General features: G+C 52.0%; 1 pseudogene across 1 annotated transcript in view; it reads right to left on the reverse strand.

The window, feature by feature from the left end:
• Positions 1–7,810: 7,810 nt before the first annotated feature.
• The window catches only part of LOC308635267 (serine/threonine/tyrosine-interacting-like protein 2), a 43,449-nt pseudogene continuing 38,221 nt past the window's right edge, over positions 7,811–13,038 (reverse strand). Inside the window, exon 2 of the transcript in view lies at positions 7,811–10,711. The product of the transcript in view is annotated as a serine/threonine/tyrosine-interacting-like protein 2 (transcript). The remainder of the gene's footprint in view (positions 10,712–13,038) is intronic.

A 13,038-nucleotide genomic window follows, 5' to 3' on the forward strand; every position in this document is an offset into this window, starting at 1 on the left:
ACACTCCACTCCACGCCTGCGGAGCGTTTGGTAACTGTCAGGCCGTGGGGGTGCGGGAGGCATCGGCTCTGGGTCGGGCCACCCTGACAGCCTAGATGACTGAGATTCCACCTTTGCTTGTGGCATCTGTGGCTACGGACGTTACGTAGAGTCACAAAGCAGAGGCAGGTAGACTGAGAGAGTTTATGGAAAAACACAGGTATGGCTGGGGGTACAACCAATGTAGCTAAGGAGCCCTTGGCAAGTTCAGGAAGGAATTCCTGAACATTGCCATAAAACTTAGGTGTAGACTAGCATAATTTTATTTAAGAACAAGAAGCATGAGAGTGTCATGTCTGATAGCATTTTAACTCTGCGGTCATCTTGACTTTTCCTTGCCTCTGTTGGAATGGCACCAACACGGGGTCCCAGTCACCCTCCGTAAGTAGGTGCACCAGTTGGCTCAACAGCATCTCCAGGCTAGCAGGAAGGACGTCTTGAAGGATCTCGGTGCCGTCACACTGCCCGCCTCCCGTGTCCTGTTTGGTACCACTGCTAACCTCCGGCGGGGTCAGGAGGGCATTCGTCTGGACAGAACTCGGTCTGCAGCTGAGACATCAGTGAGACTTCCAGGTCAGGCCTGGGTGCCCAGGTCAGGTCATTATTACAGAGCAGTAAAGGTGTTTATTATTTTGGTACCTGCAACTTTAATAATCATCCAGTTTGCAATCGTGTTGAGAAAAAGGGTCCCGTGACCATTCTCACCTACAACTGCTTGCTCTCTGATCCAATCGGAAGCCTCCATCACCGTGGTTCAACAGCTGACATTTGGACTTGAGAAATGGGTCTGCTCCTGGTACTGGGGGGCCAGGATGAGGAAAGGGAGCTGTGTTCTGTCCTGCAACCCCCCAGGCCCTGCAGACCAAGAAGGTTGAAACAAAGGGAGGAAAGGGGGGGGTCGGAGCCCTTTCCTGACCTGCAAGGCCCCAGCTGTCCTTGTCATTCTTCCACAAGTCACAGGCTCCAGACCCTCCACTTTCCTCCTTGTAATTCACTTTCTGCGTGTCCTTGTCATCCCAAAGGAACCTGGCTAACGCATGCTACCAGATGATCCCAAATCCACAGCCATTTTAGCGGTGGCCAGGGCTTTAACTGAAAAGGAAGAGCCTCGCTGGGATTTCAAGCCCAGGGCCTCCGGGCTCCGAGCGCCCTCCTCTGTTGAAGAACCCGCTAGATTTGCAAGCAAAGTCCTCAGAGGAAGACAGGCCCTGGCCCAGAATTTGCATTTCTTTGGCTTGACCCAGGGAAAGAAGGGGATGGAGAGGCTGGTGGGGGAGGTCTTCGAGGGCTGGTTTAAAATTACTTCTTGTTTGTTTATGAATAAAATATATTTTAGTGCATCTCTATTGATAGGCTTGTTTTCAGACCTAATTGTCTAAATTTTGGCCTTGCCTGGGATCCTCATTCATCTTGACTCCACTACTATCCAACAGGCAGCGACGCTGGGGGATGAAGACTGTCCTAACATTTCTCTTTGTCTATACACACATGCACACATGCATGCACATGCACACACATGCAGACACATACATACATGTGTGTGCGCGCACACACACACACGCAGAACATCTGTGTCCTGTGTCAGCTCTGCTGAAGCCCCTCCTACTCCCTGCCGCCCACGGCAGCCTTTGTAATAGATGGAGAACTACCTTGCACCTGTGCTGGCAGCTTTAAAAGAGAGAGAGCTGTCTGAAAGACGCACAAATATTGTGACTCCCCGCGATGAGAGCTTCTCTCCCAGGAGCGAGGAACAGAGTGCAGACGTGCAGATGGAAATCTTAACCTCTTTGAACATCCCGTCTCTAAGTACAGCTCCTGTTTGGAGCAGTCCCTGGGGCTGTGGGCTTGTCATCTTCCCGAGCTGCGCTGTTTATTAGTGAGTTGGCTGCATGCTGCCGGGAGGAAGGCCAGTTGTGCTTTGTTCGGGGACCAAGTCTTCTGAGTGGCCAACTGGCCCCAGCCCTGCCTCCACATCCAGATTTCTCTACAATCACAGTGTTAACCTCTCCCTGGGCAAAATGGTGTGGTAGAAAAGTGGTTTTAAAGTCAGATACATCTAGGCTCAGATTCTTGCCGTCCCCCTCCTGTGTGATCCTGGGGACATGACTTCAGCCCTTGCCAGTCCCTTCATGCTGCTGTAACAAAAGCACGTAGACTGGGTAATTTATAAACAGTACCCTGTGCTGCTCACAGCTCCGGGGGCTGTGACCCAGGAGCCAGTAGATTCTGCGTCTGGGGAGGACTCTCGCTTTCACGGAGGATGCAGCAGGGCGAGGCTGGATGGGGAGCAAGCACCATTCCACGGGTAATGATCCCGTCCACAAGGACAGATCCTCAGGGCCTGCTCCCCTGTGGAGGACCTGCCTCTGGGTGCCATTGACTACTGCATTGGGGATTAGCTCTCAATATATGAATCTGGGGGACACAGCGCACAGCACCCCTCTCAATCGGAGGCTTCCATCTGTAAGGTGGGATAGTGACCCGTGTCACAGCCTTGCCATGCTGGGCAGTGGAGCTGAGTGAATCTGACCACGTGGTCGTCACTGGGCTTTTCAGATGGCATCCCCGAAGGAAGTGCCAGGAGGGTCTCTCTTGCTGTGCACCTTCTCTGGGGCCCCTGGGGCTGGGTCCGGGACGTTACTGGCATTGTCTTTGAAATGATCCACCTGGTCTCAATGTCCCACAAAAAGCAGGGAGTCCTGCCTGCTATCTGTCCTTCTGCCTGTGAATGGGCTTTTAGTCCCTCTGGGTTCCTGTGAGGAAGGCTTGGTTCCTCCAGAGGCCCTTGGCAGTCTCCTGGGCGAGAGGCCCAGAGCAGGGCAGGACAGTTGTTACCAATGGCCTCTGGAGCCAAGCTCCTTCCCCTGTCTCGTCCTCCTCCCTGTCTCTGCTCTGCCTGGAGAGCAGGACATGGGTCAAGACAGGCTGTGCTGGAGAGCTCGCAGCGTCCCCGGGCCCGGACAGTGAGGCTTCCAGGAGCGCCGGCTCCACGGCCAGCGCGGTGAGCAAAAGCGGCTATTCTCCAAGCAGGTGGCTGAACCACTCCACCCTGGACTTGAGTCCTGCCTGGAGTCCCCTCCAACTATGAATCCTGTGACATTCTCTTCCCATTACACCTAACCGTCTTGCTCACCCATAGGGAAGAAAGAGAGCGAGCAAGTCAGAGAGAGAAGGAAGGAAGGACGGACGGACAGGCACTCTGAGCCTCAGCAGAGACAAGCTGCCTCCTTCAGGCCCCAGGATCCTTGCTGAATCAGCCAGTGGACCCTTAGCCCGTGTTTTCGGTTAGATGCACAGGCACCCTCCCAAGCACCCTCAGAGGCTGCCTGCCCTGTGAGGTGCGTGGTCTGAAGTCAGACTCCAGGGGACTCCCTCAGGCTGGGCATGGAGTAGCCCTGTGGCCCAGGTAGTTCATCATTCCTCCTCCCAGAGCCCCAGGGTCCCAGGGGTTGCCCAGGGGAGCAATCTTTCCCCTGGGCCCTGGCCTGACCGGTCCAGGTTTCCTGTCACCTGCCTGAAGCCATGCCACCCCATACCTGTCCCCGTCACTTCCTTCAGAGTATTTCCTGTCTTCATCCAGAGAAGGCTTGGTATCAAGTTGTGGGAGATGCAGCTCAGAATGACCCTTTCCCCAGGAGCTTCCCTGCTAGTGGGGACAGACACAATGCACAGGCCGACAGACGTGAACAGTGTTCTAGATCTCGAAAGGCCTGTTTGTCCACTGTTTCCTGTAACAGGACGGCCAGCTCCCTGAGGCCAAGTTTGATCTGCCTTGATTTCTGCTGAATTTCCAGTGGCTGGCACGGTGTTTGTCTATCATGTGCTTCAAAAATTAATAATAACCAAGGATAGGATTGGGGAGAGATCAAGTTGATAACAGTAGACACAAAGTGGATAATCCTTGCTAAAGCTCTCAGTGTAGTGCCTGGAACTCAGTAAACACTTTGTATAAGTGTTGGCAGTTTTTCAATTAGATCACAAAGCTGTGTTCTTAACTACTTACCACACCATGTCTATAATAACAATTATAACTGATCATTGTTAGAGAATTATATGGAGCCACGTGGAACCACTAAATTCCCCTGCGTGCTATGAACGGCCTCGGCACATTAAAATAATCTTACTTAATTGTAGCACCACAGACATGGTGAAAGTTAGGGAGGTTGAAGTACCAAATGCCTATGAAGAAAAGCAGACTGGGGTGAGCCCACAGTCAGGCACAGAGTGCTGTGTGACGTTGGAGGAGGAGGAGACTGAGTGGCCCAGTGGCTTGGAGGGATTTAAGTGTGGGCTGCTGCTAGAAGGACTTGGAGGGCAGCACCCCAGCAGGGAAACAGGGCAGGGCCACACAGAGGGACAGCTGAAAGTGCTCCAGATGGGGCCCACATGCAGCCAGAGGGGGACGGACGGTGGCCATGCACAGGAACTTAAGACTCCCGGGTTGGGAGACCTCAGAGTCCATACACACAGTAGTAAACAGAAACAGAATTGTGAGCTGTGGGGAGATTAATTGGGTCCTGGGATAGGGAAGGGGTGGTGAGGTGGAACTAGTTTATAAGTCCACTGCAACCGCCAGGGGCGGGGAAGAGGCCTGGCTTTGGGGGGTGGTGGCAGAATGAAGGGAGTGGACTCGTGGAGGAGCCATCCGGCTGGCCCAGGTGCAGGTGGGAGTGAGGAGGTGGGAGACCTGGCCGGGCTCTTCTGATTCGCTTGACAACTCTTTTGTTGTTGCTGTTGCTGGTTCTGGGAGGCGCTCTAGGTCTGAACTACCTCCAGCCCTTTTGAGTTTGTATTTTGAGACAGGGTCTCACTAGGTTGCTGGGACTGGCTTGGAACGTGCCACCCTCCTGCCGTGGCTCCCAAGTAGCTGGGACACAGGTCTGCACCATGGCACCTAGCTGCTTCTTGTGAGGGACTTGAGCCTTTCCCTGACTTGAGACTGTCCCCTCTCCATGGCTTCATATGGTGTTCTCTTGGTAGCAGCAGAGCAGACGACCCTAAGGGACAGGTGTGGCACTCAGGGTGCTTCTCACAAGGCAGCTCTACACATACTTTAAGACAGATGGTGGCACGAATTTGTTCTTCAATTGTCATTGGTTAATGACTCTCCAGGGGTCCGCCTCAGGGAGCCCAGAGAAACACACACTCTTCTGGTGACATTCCAAACACTGGAAGCAGGTTCTCCCCACCCTGTTATCAACACTCTCACGGGCTGACTGACGCATGGATTTGCGGGTAGGAGGCAGGCAGCCGCCAGGGTAGGAGAGGCTGGAGTTCTGTGACTCCGTCCCCAGCCCTCTCTGTCGCTGGGGTTCCTGAGGGAGCTGCCCCTCCTGGCCCAGAGGTGGAGCCCAGCCCTGGGTGCACAAGATGCCTCCGGGTCTCCCAAACCAGCTCACAGCCAGGAAGTCGGGAGTTTTCTCCAAGTGAGCTATAGTACCTTAGGAGAGGGCAGAGGCCAAACTTCAGATTTGTTCTCCTTATTTGTTTTCTTGTAAAACAAACTCAGCGTCTCCAACAGTTGATTCCATGTAGCTGAAACTCGGTGCCAAGTGCTGATCTTAGGGCGGGTGGGTTTTGTGTTCAGTGCAGAGCGTCTCCCTCATCCAAGACACGTCCTTGGAAAGGGCTGCGTGATGTTCTTTCCTCTCAGTGCGTCACCCTTGGTGTGGTGGCGCGGCCTCTCCAGACCCACTTTTTGTCCCTCAGACTCCTCCACTTACTGCCTTCAGTCAGGTTTGGCGGTGGGAGCTACTACATGAGACCACAGTGGGGGGACAGGGGTCGGGACATTTATTTCCCTGACCTCCAGGTGGTCAGGGGCCCCTCTCCCTTGGTCATGGCTCTTGTGGGGCTCTGGAAACAGCTTCCTCACTTTGTCCCTCAGCACGAGGGTGGGGCCACTCTCTCCCTCTGACCCCTTTCCTCTGGTGCTCTGCAAACGTCCCACCTGGAGCTCTCCTCAGTCACCACTGTGGATGTTCCCGCTGCTTCCTGTGGGGCTTTTACCAACAGGCAGACAGCACGCGGGACTGCCACTGTCACCCTCGGTTAGGTATGATGCAGAAGTCACACTTGGGAGTCTAACAGTTCAATCCCAGATATTTCCTCAAGTTCATCATAAATCAGATACAATTGTTATTGATGTGGTTTCCAAAACTAGACTCTGGACTCCAGGAATAAGCCGAATCCAGAGTCTTGAATTCTCAGACAGACTCCCTGGGCGGCAGGGTCCCCAGCAAGGCCAGCAAAGGACCTCTCTGGCTTCCCCTGCTAGTAAGCCAAGCTGGTCTACAGGTGCCCCTATAGCCTGAAATCTCAACACAAGTGGGCAGTGCACATCCCGGCTGGAGGAAGGCTGGTGACTCTTCAGCTCCACACCCCTCAACTGCTTGGTCCACATTCAGAGAAGTGAGTTGGAATGGACCAGGAGTGAGTTGTGAGATTTCTCCTCTACCTTGACATGACGGGGACCCATCTGTGTGTTGTGTGAGTGATGTTAAAAATGAGGCCTGGGCAGACACCTGGGTTAACTGGCTCCGTGGAGACGGCACAGGGCCCGTCCAGTGAGATCCTCAGTCCTCCCTTCAGAAGATGCTCCTTTTGTGGGTGCCCAGCTGCTCATGCCTGGGTCAGAAGCCTCCCCACAGCATGAAGGAGAGGAAACCCCGAGCTCCTGGAGGCCCAGGGCCCGTGGGAGCAGCCTCTTGGTGCAGAGGGTGCCAGAAGGGCACCTTTGTACACAGTGGGAGTACACAGGCCCAGGGGAGCCCACTGAAGCCATGGTGAACAGGGAGAAGGAAAGGGGGGAATGGGGGGAATGGGACAAAGACTGAGCCCCCTGCCCCTCCCCAGCAAGCTCCTGTCGATCATGAGGGGAGATGGGGCCGCAGCAACTGAGCTGCAGGTACAGGGAGGGGGAGGCAGGAAATGAACTCAGCGGCTCCGACAGCAGCTGCATGCTGTACAGGGATCGGGCATCATGCTGGCACCCTTCACCCGAGCATTTTCATCTTTGAGGCCATGAGGCACGTGATGCTGAGCCAATCCATGCAGGAAGGCTTCCTCATCTCCACGTCCCGGGCAGCTCAGGTTAGAGAAAGGGATCCCAGGATCACCAGTTACTGTTTGCCCACTGGTGGATTCCTCCTTACTCTTGCCCTCTCAATAATCAAGTCACGGCCAGCTGTGTCCCTGGGCTGGTCTTCATGGTTACTAAAGACATCTCAGACCCCTGCATGGCACAGGCCTGTTCAAATCTGGCCAGGGTCTGTGGCCCCACAGCAGCTCTGGAGAGCATCCCACCAGTGGAGGTTGTAAGGTGTTCAAAGTCCTCTGCTTGCTCCAGCAACCCAACCTGTGTCTTAGGGGCAGAAATGTCTTGGTGATAAGGGTAAAGACTTCTGGCCAGCTCAGCCCACCCACAGGGCAAGGAAGGACCAAGTACACTCTCATTATCCAATCAGTCTTCAAGAAATGAAAGCAAGGATGGCCGCAAGGTTTTATAAAAACTCACCTCCACCTGGTACTGTTGGGCTTTTCTGGTCTCCCTCGGGCTGGTTTTGTGTTCCTGTCATTCCAAGGGACCCTCTCTGTACCCCAGACCTTGCCGCTCACACACTAACCTCACTCTTTCCCTAGTTCCTTCTGTTGCTCCCAGGCGAGGTGGGAGTGGGTCCTGAAATGGCCTCTCAGCTGCCCTCCATCCTGGACCACATCTTCCTTTATTGTATAACAACGAGACAGTGGTGGCATTGCCTGGAGGCACAGATTTTGTGAAGCAAGGTGAGGCTGGCCCATAAAAACCCACCATGACTTCTGAAGTGAGTTTCCCCTAACATCTAAAGAGCTAAAGTGACCAGAGTGCAGAAGGAAGATTTCACAACAAACCAATTTAATGGAGATCCAAGATATTAAACAGAGCTGGGCATTGCTGACAGATTTCCTGAGACTTCTTATGAAACCACTTGAACAGAACCAAGTCCTGCCTTATGGCCTTCTGGATGTACACTGGACTCTCCAACAAACTGCAATTCCTTTCACACTCTCCTCTCCAGTCCAGGACACACACTGTCGAACACATAAGCACCAAAGCACAGAGGGCCCTGGATGACAGAAAACGGCCCGAGCTGGCCCAGCATGGCTCCTCTCCTCCCACCCTGCACCCCGGTGTCCTTCCACTCAGGCACTGCCACTCTGCCTATTGGAGAGATCCTCTCTGCATCCTCGGCCCCTGAGGGGTGGTGGCAGGGTGTGCCTGAGCCCTGTGCTCCGCTGAGCGGCAAGTGGCCCAGGCCCTGTTCAGTCCTCCCTCCTCCTCGGCAGCTTAGTCCTGGTCTCCTCTTGCCGGCGTCTCCAAGCAGCGATGATGGCTTCCTCGTCCATCTCCTCCTCTTCCTCTCTGTCTGTGCTTCTCCGATACTGGCTCCTCTTCCCAGAGGCAAACCTGCCCTCCTCTCTGTTTTCTGTCCTCTCTTTCTCGCCTTCCTCTTCAGACCTCATGAAGCTCTGGGTGAATTTCCTCTTGGCTCCGAACTCAGAGAAGTCCGACTTGGATGACTCTTCCACGTCCTCCCAGTCCCTGGGCCTAGCCCAGTCCCAGCGCCATGGCTCTGGGGACTCTTTCCCTTAGGAGGGCTCAGGGGTCCGGCAGAAGGAGTAGGGCTCCGGGCTCTCCTCTCGGGAGCTGGAGGTCTCACTGAATGTGGACCTGGAGAACTTGTGGGTCTCTCTGCCCTCCCTGGTGGAGGACGAGGAGAAACGGGAAGTGCTCCTCACAGAGCTGCCTCCGTGTCGTGGTAGGAGGAAGTGTCCTGCTCCTCTGACCGGGATTTGGAGAACTTGTAACTGCAGGATTTGGACTCGGTTTCCCGGTGCAGGGAAGATCTGCTGTACCTCTCCCTGGATCTGCCAGACCAGTCACTCTGGGGAGGAGAGTCTTCCTTGGTCCTGAGGCCACTGAGCCACTTATTGATGCTGCTGTCCATCTCCTTGCCATTTCTGCTGCCTCTCCTACAGTGGTCAGAGACCACCAGGGAGGAGGAGGCATCCGTTTCAGGCTTTTGGGAGTTACTGCGGGAAGAGAGTCGGAAGCTCCTGATGGCGTTGTCTGTGTCCCCATCCCTATCACCGGCACCATCATCCTCTTCCATGACCTTCTTCTTCTTGAACAGGGAGCTGCGTTTGTTGTCAGAGGCCAGCTTCTCCATTTTGTACTCGGACATCTTCTCCCTCAGCTCCATCTGCATCTCCGTCTCCTTGCAGCCGAGCTCCTTTAGGTCCACATTGTCAGCAAAGAGGCTGTAGATGGGCTTGCTGGTCCCCCTCACCCTGCTCCCAGCCCCTTCGGCCCTGGAGCTCAGTGAGGTGCTGGAGGACAGCACGGACTGGGAGTCGGAGCTGGGCCTTCCCTGGCTCTGACCCAGCAGGTGGTCACCCAGAAGGGAGCTGCTCTGTCCACTGAGAATGGAGACTTGGTTGTCCCCCAGGCAGCTGGTGGCTGGACCTGCCCTCATGCTTGCCACGGACGGTGAACGAGACAGCAGCAGCATTTCACCCTTCTTCTGAGCCAGGGTCTCACTGACCACGCTGGCAATCCAGTTCTGGATGCTGGCGATGGAAATGGTGTCTCTAGGCCTCACTGGCAGGCTGGGCAGGGGGGTGCTGGGGTTGGCGGCTGAGCATACCCCAATGCTGCTGGCAGCCTGGGACAGTTGTGAGTGGTGTCTCTGGGCGCTCAGTACTGACCCTGTGTCCCCATTAGACTGACCGAGCAGGATGCAGAGCAGAAGGCGGAGAGGGGATGCTCCCACTGGCCACGAAGCTGTCCACCTCCCAGCTGGCCGTGGACTCCTCTCCAGCAGCTCCAGCCTCCGCTGTCTCTTTTTGGCCAGGACGGCGCCCTCCGCCTTGCCCAGCTCCATCACCTCCTCCTTGTTCTCTCTGCTCACCTTCTTCTGGTGCCTCAGCTTCCAGGCCTGGTAGGCCGTCAGGTTGACGTCCGGGGGGTTCCTCTCCCTGGGGGTATCCTCAGGGCCCTGCGCCTCACCGCTGCCCTCTCCCGCCCCTAGGTCTTTCTTGTGAAATCCAAACTGGATTCTCTTGATCTTCTACCTCTCCAGGGCAGTGAGCTTGTCCTTGTTCCTGCTGCAGAAGTTGTAGAAGGAGCTGGCCTCGGAGCACACGCTCTGCTGGTCATCCTCGGGCACCGTGCTCCCAGCCTCCGAGCGCGCGTCCTCCTCCTCCCTCCTGCTCCTGGAGCAGAACTCCCGCGTGGCCTCCCTCTCAATCTCCAGCAGCTTCTTGTTCCACAGGTCCCACGTGCTCTCGGTGGACACCGAGTCCGAGCGGCGCCAGGTGCCTGGGCTGGGGCCGCCGAGTTCCAGCTGCCGCAGGACGCGAGCCTCCCGGCTGAGCGCGCTCTCGCTCTCAGAGACGCTGCTCTGGCTCCGCGAGCGCCTGCGCCTCCTCGCGGACTTGCCCTCCTCCTGGACCTCCTCGTCCTCCTCCTCCAGGGCCCACCGCTGGTGGCCCTGGGCGTGGTACCTCTCGTTCCAGCTCTGCCACTCCTGGACGATCCTCTCCACACCCTGGTCCTCGAGCTCCTGCTCTTGCTCCTGGCTGGCCTGGCGCGAAGAGGCCGGCCCTGGACACTGTCCACCCCCGGCCACAGCTCATTTAGTACATGGAAATTTTCTTGCTAACTCTTAAAGCACTGATACAGAAAGCTGTTCCTGTGTGACACAGCTTAGAGCTACTTTGACCAGGAAAAACCACAAAGAGAAAACTGAGACCAGATTGTGTGTCTGAAGGTTCAAGCAAATAGTACAAACCACATTTGATATGTAGCTCTATTTCCATCCCTCTTTATAGTGCAAAACAAAGTAAAACCAGAAAATTCAAACTGTTCTTGTGTGCAAATTTTTGATTCTCAGAGTCCAAATCTTGGGGGATAAAGTGGGTTTAGTGAAAGGGTGAACCCTGCCTATTATCAAAGAAATCCAGTAAAAAATTATTGCAGCTCATTCAGTACATTGGGATTCTCCTCCTAGATCCTCAAATGAGTTACTAATAATGGTTCCTGTAAACATTTGATTTGAAATACTTAAACCAGAAAGAACAACACATTGAGCACTGAGTACTGATGGTATATGTCAAGTTTCAATCAGGTAGGAGAAACAGTTTTTGATTTGCAGCTTTATATCCATCCACCTGCATAGTGCAAAAGGAAGTGAAACCTAAAATTTCAAACTGTTCCTGTCTGCAAACCATTGAATCTTGGAGAATCAAACATGGAGATCAAAATGTGTTTAGTGAAAGGAGGAATACTGCCGAGTATCAGAAAATCCAATGAAAAAAATTTTTCCTTTTTTTTAGTACATTGGAATTTTTCCAGTAGCTCCTAAGTCATTGATAGAGAAAGCTATTCCTGCATACCTCTGTTTAGAGATAATTTTACCAGTAACAAACCACAGAGGGAACACTTAGTCCTGATTGTGTGCATGAAGTTTCAAGAATCTAGCAAAAACCATGTTTGATTTGTTGGGATCTTTTTATTTAACTCTATTGTGCAAAACAAAGTGAAACTAGAAAATTCAAACTGTTCCTCTATGCAAACATTTTAAACTAGGAGTCCCAAACTTAGGGTACACTGTGGGTTTGGTGAAATGATGAACTCTGCTAAGTATCATAGAAATAATTGAAAAAAATTTGCAGCTCTTTTATATATTGTGATTCTTCTGCTAGCTCTCCAAACAAGTTAGTTAAAACTTTTCTTGAATGCTTCTGCATAGAAGTAATTCAACCAGAAACAAACCACAGAGTGAACATTAAAAATTGATTGTTTTTGCCATGTTTCAAGCAGCATCACAAACCTTTTTGGATTTGTAGCTCTATTATCATCCACCTGTATAGTGCAATGTGAAGAAAAACCTGAAAATTCAAACTGTTTCCATTTGCAAATCTTTTGTACATAGGAGAAGCAAAATTGGAGAAGGAAGTATGTTTAGTTAAAGGATTAATCCTACCAAGGATAAAAGAAATCCAATGATTTTTTTTTGCAATATTTTTCTGCAAACTTCTAAACTGCTGACAGAGAAAGCTTTTCCTCTATGACACTGCTTAGAGCTACTTCGACCAGGTACACACCACAGAGTGAATACTTAGAAATGATTAATTGTGTGTGAAGTTTCAAACATCTACCACAGTGTTTAATTTGTAGATCCATTTTCATCAAATTTTATACTGCAGAACAAAGTAAAACCTGAAAATTCAAACTGTTTCTGTTTGAAAACATTTGAACCTAGGGGTCCCAAAAATGGGGTACACATTTGGTTTAGTGAAAGTGTGAAAAAAGCTGAGTATCAAAAAAATTCTAATAAAAATGTGTGGCAGTTCTCTCAGTAAATGGGAGTTTTACTGCTAACTCCTAAAATGATGACAGAGGATTCTGTTCCTTCATGCCTCTGCTTATAGCTATTCTGACAAGGAACACACCACAGAGATAAAATTTAGAACTGATTGAGCGTGTGAAATTTCAAGCATCTAGGAAAAACTATGTTTGATTTGTAGCTCTATTTTCATCATCTCTACAATGAAAACTGAGAGTTAAAACTGTTCCTATATGCAAAATGTTAAACCTAGGAGACACAAAATTGAGGGAAAAGTAGGTTTAGTGAAAGGCTAAACCCTGCTGTGAATCAAAGAAATCCAATGAAACAATTCTTGTACCTCTCTGTACACTGGGATTCTCCTATGCACTCCTAAAGTGAGTTAGTAAAAATGGTTCATGCGTGCTTCTGCTAAGAAGTATTTCAACCTAAATAAACTACAGAGTGAGGACTTAGAACTGAGGGTTTATGTCAACTTTCAAGCAGCTAGCAGAAACCTTGTTGATTTGCAACTATATTTTCATACAAATGTATAGTGAAAAATGAAGTAAAACTTATGAAATAAAACTTTTCTTGTCCGCAATTTGTTGAGTCTAGGAGAACCCAAATT

This window comes from Spermophilus citellus (genome assembly GCF_964194105.1).
Source record: "Spermophilus citellus genome assembly, chromosome: 16".
NCBI lineage: Eukaryota > Metazoa > Chordata > Mammalia > Rodentia > Sciuridae > Spermophilus > Spermophilus citellus.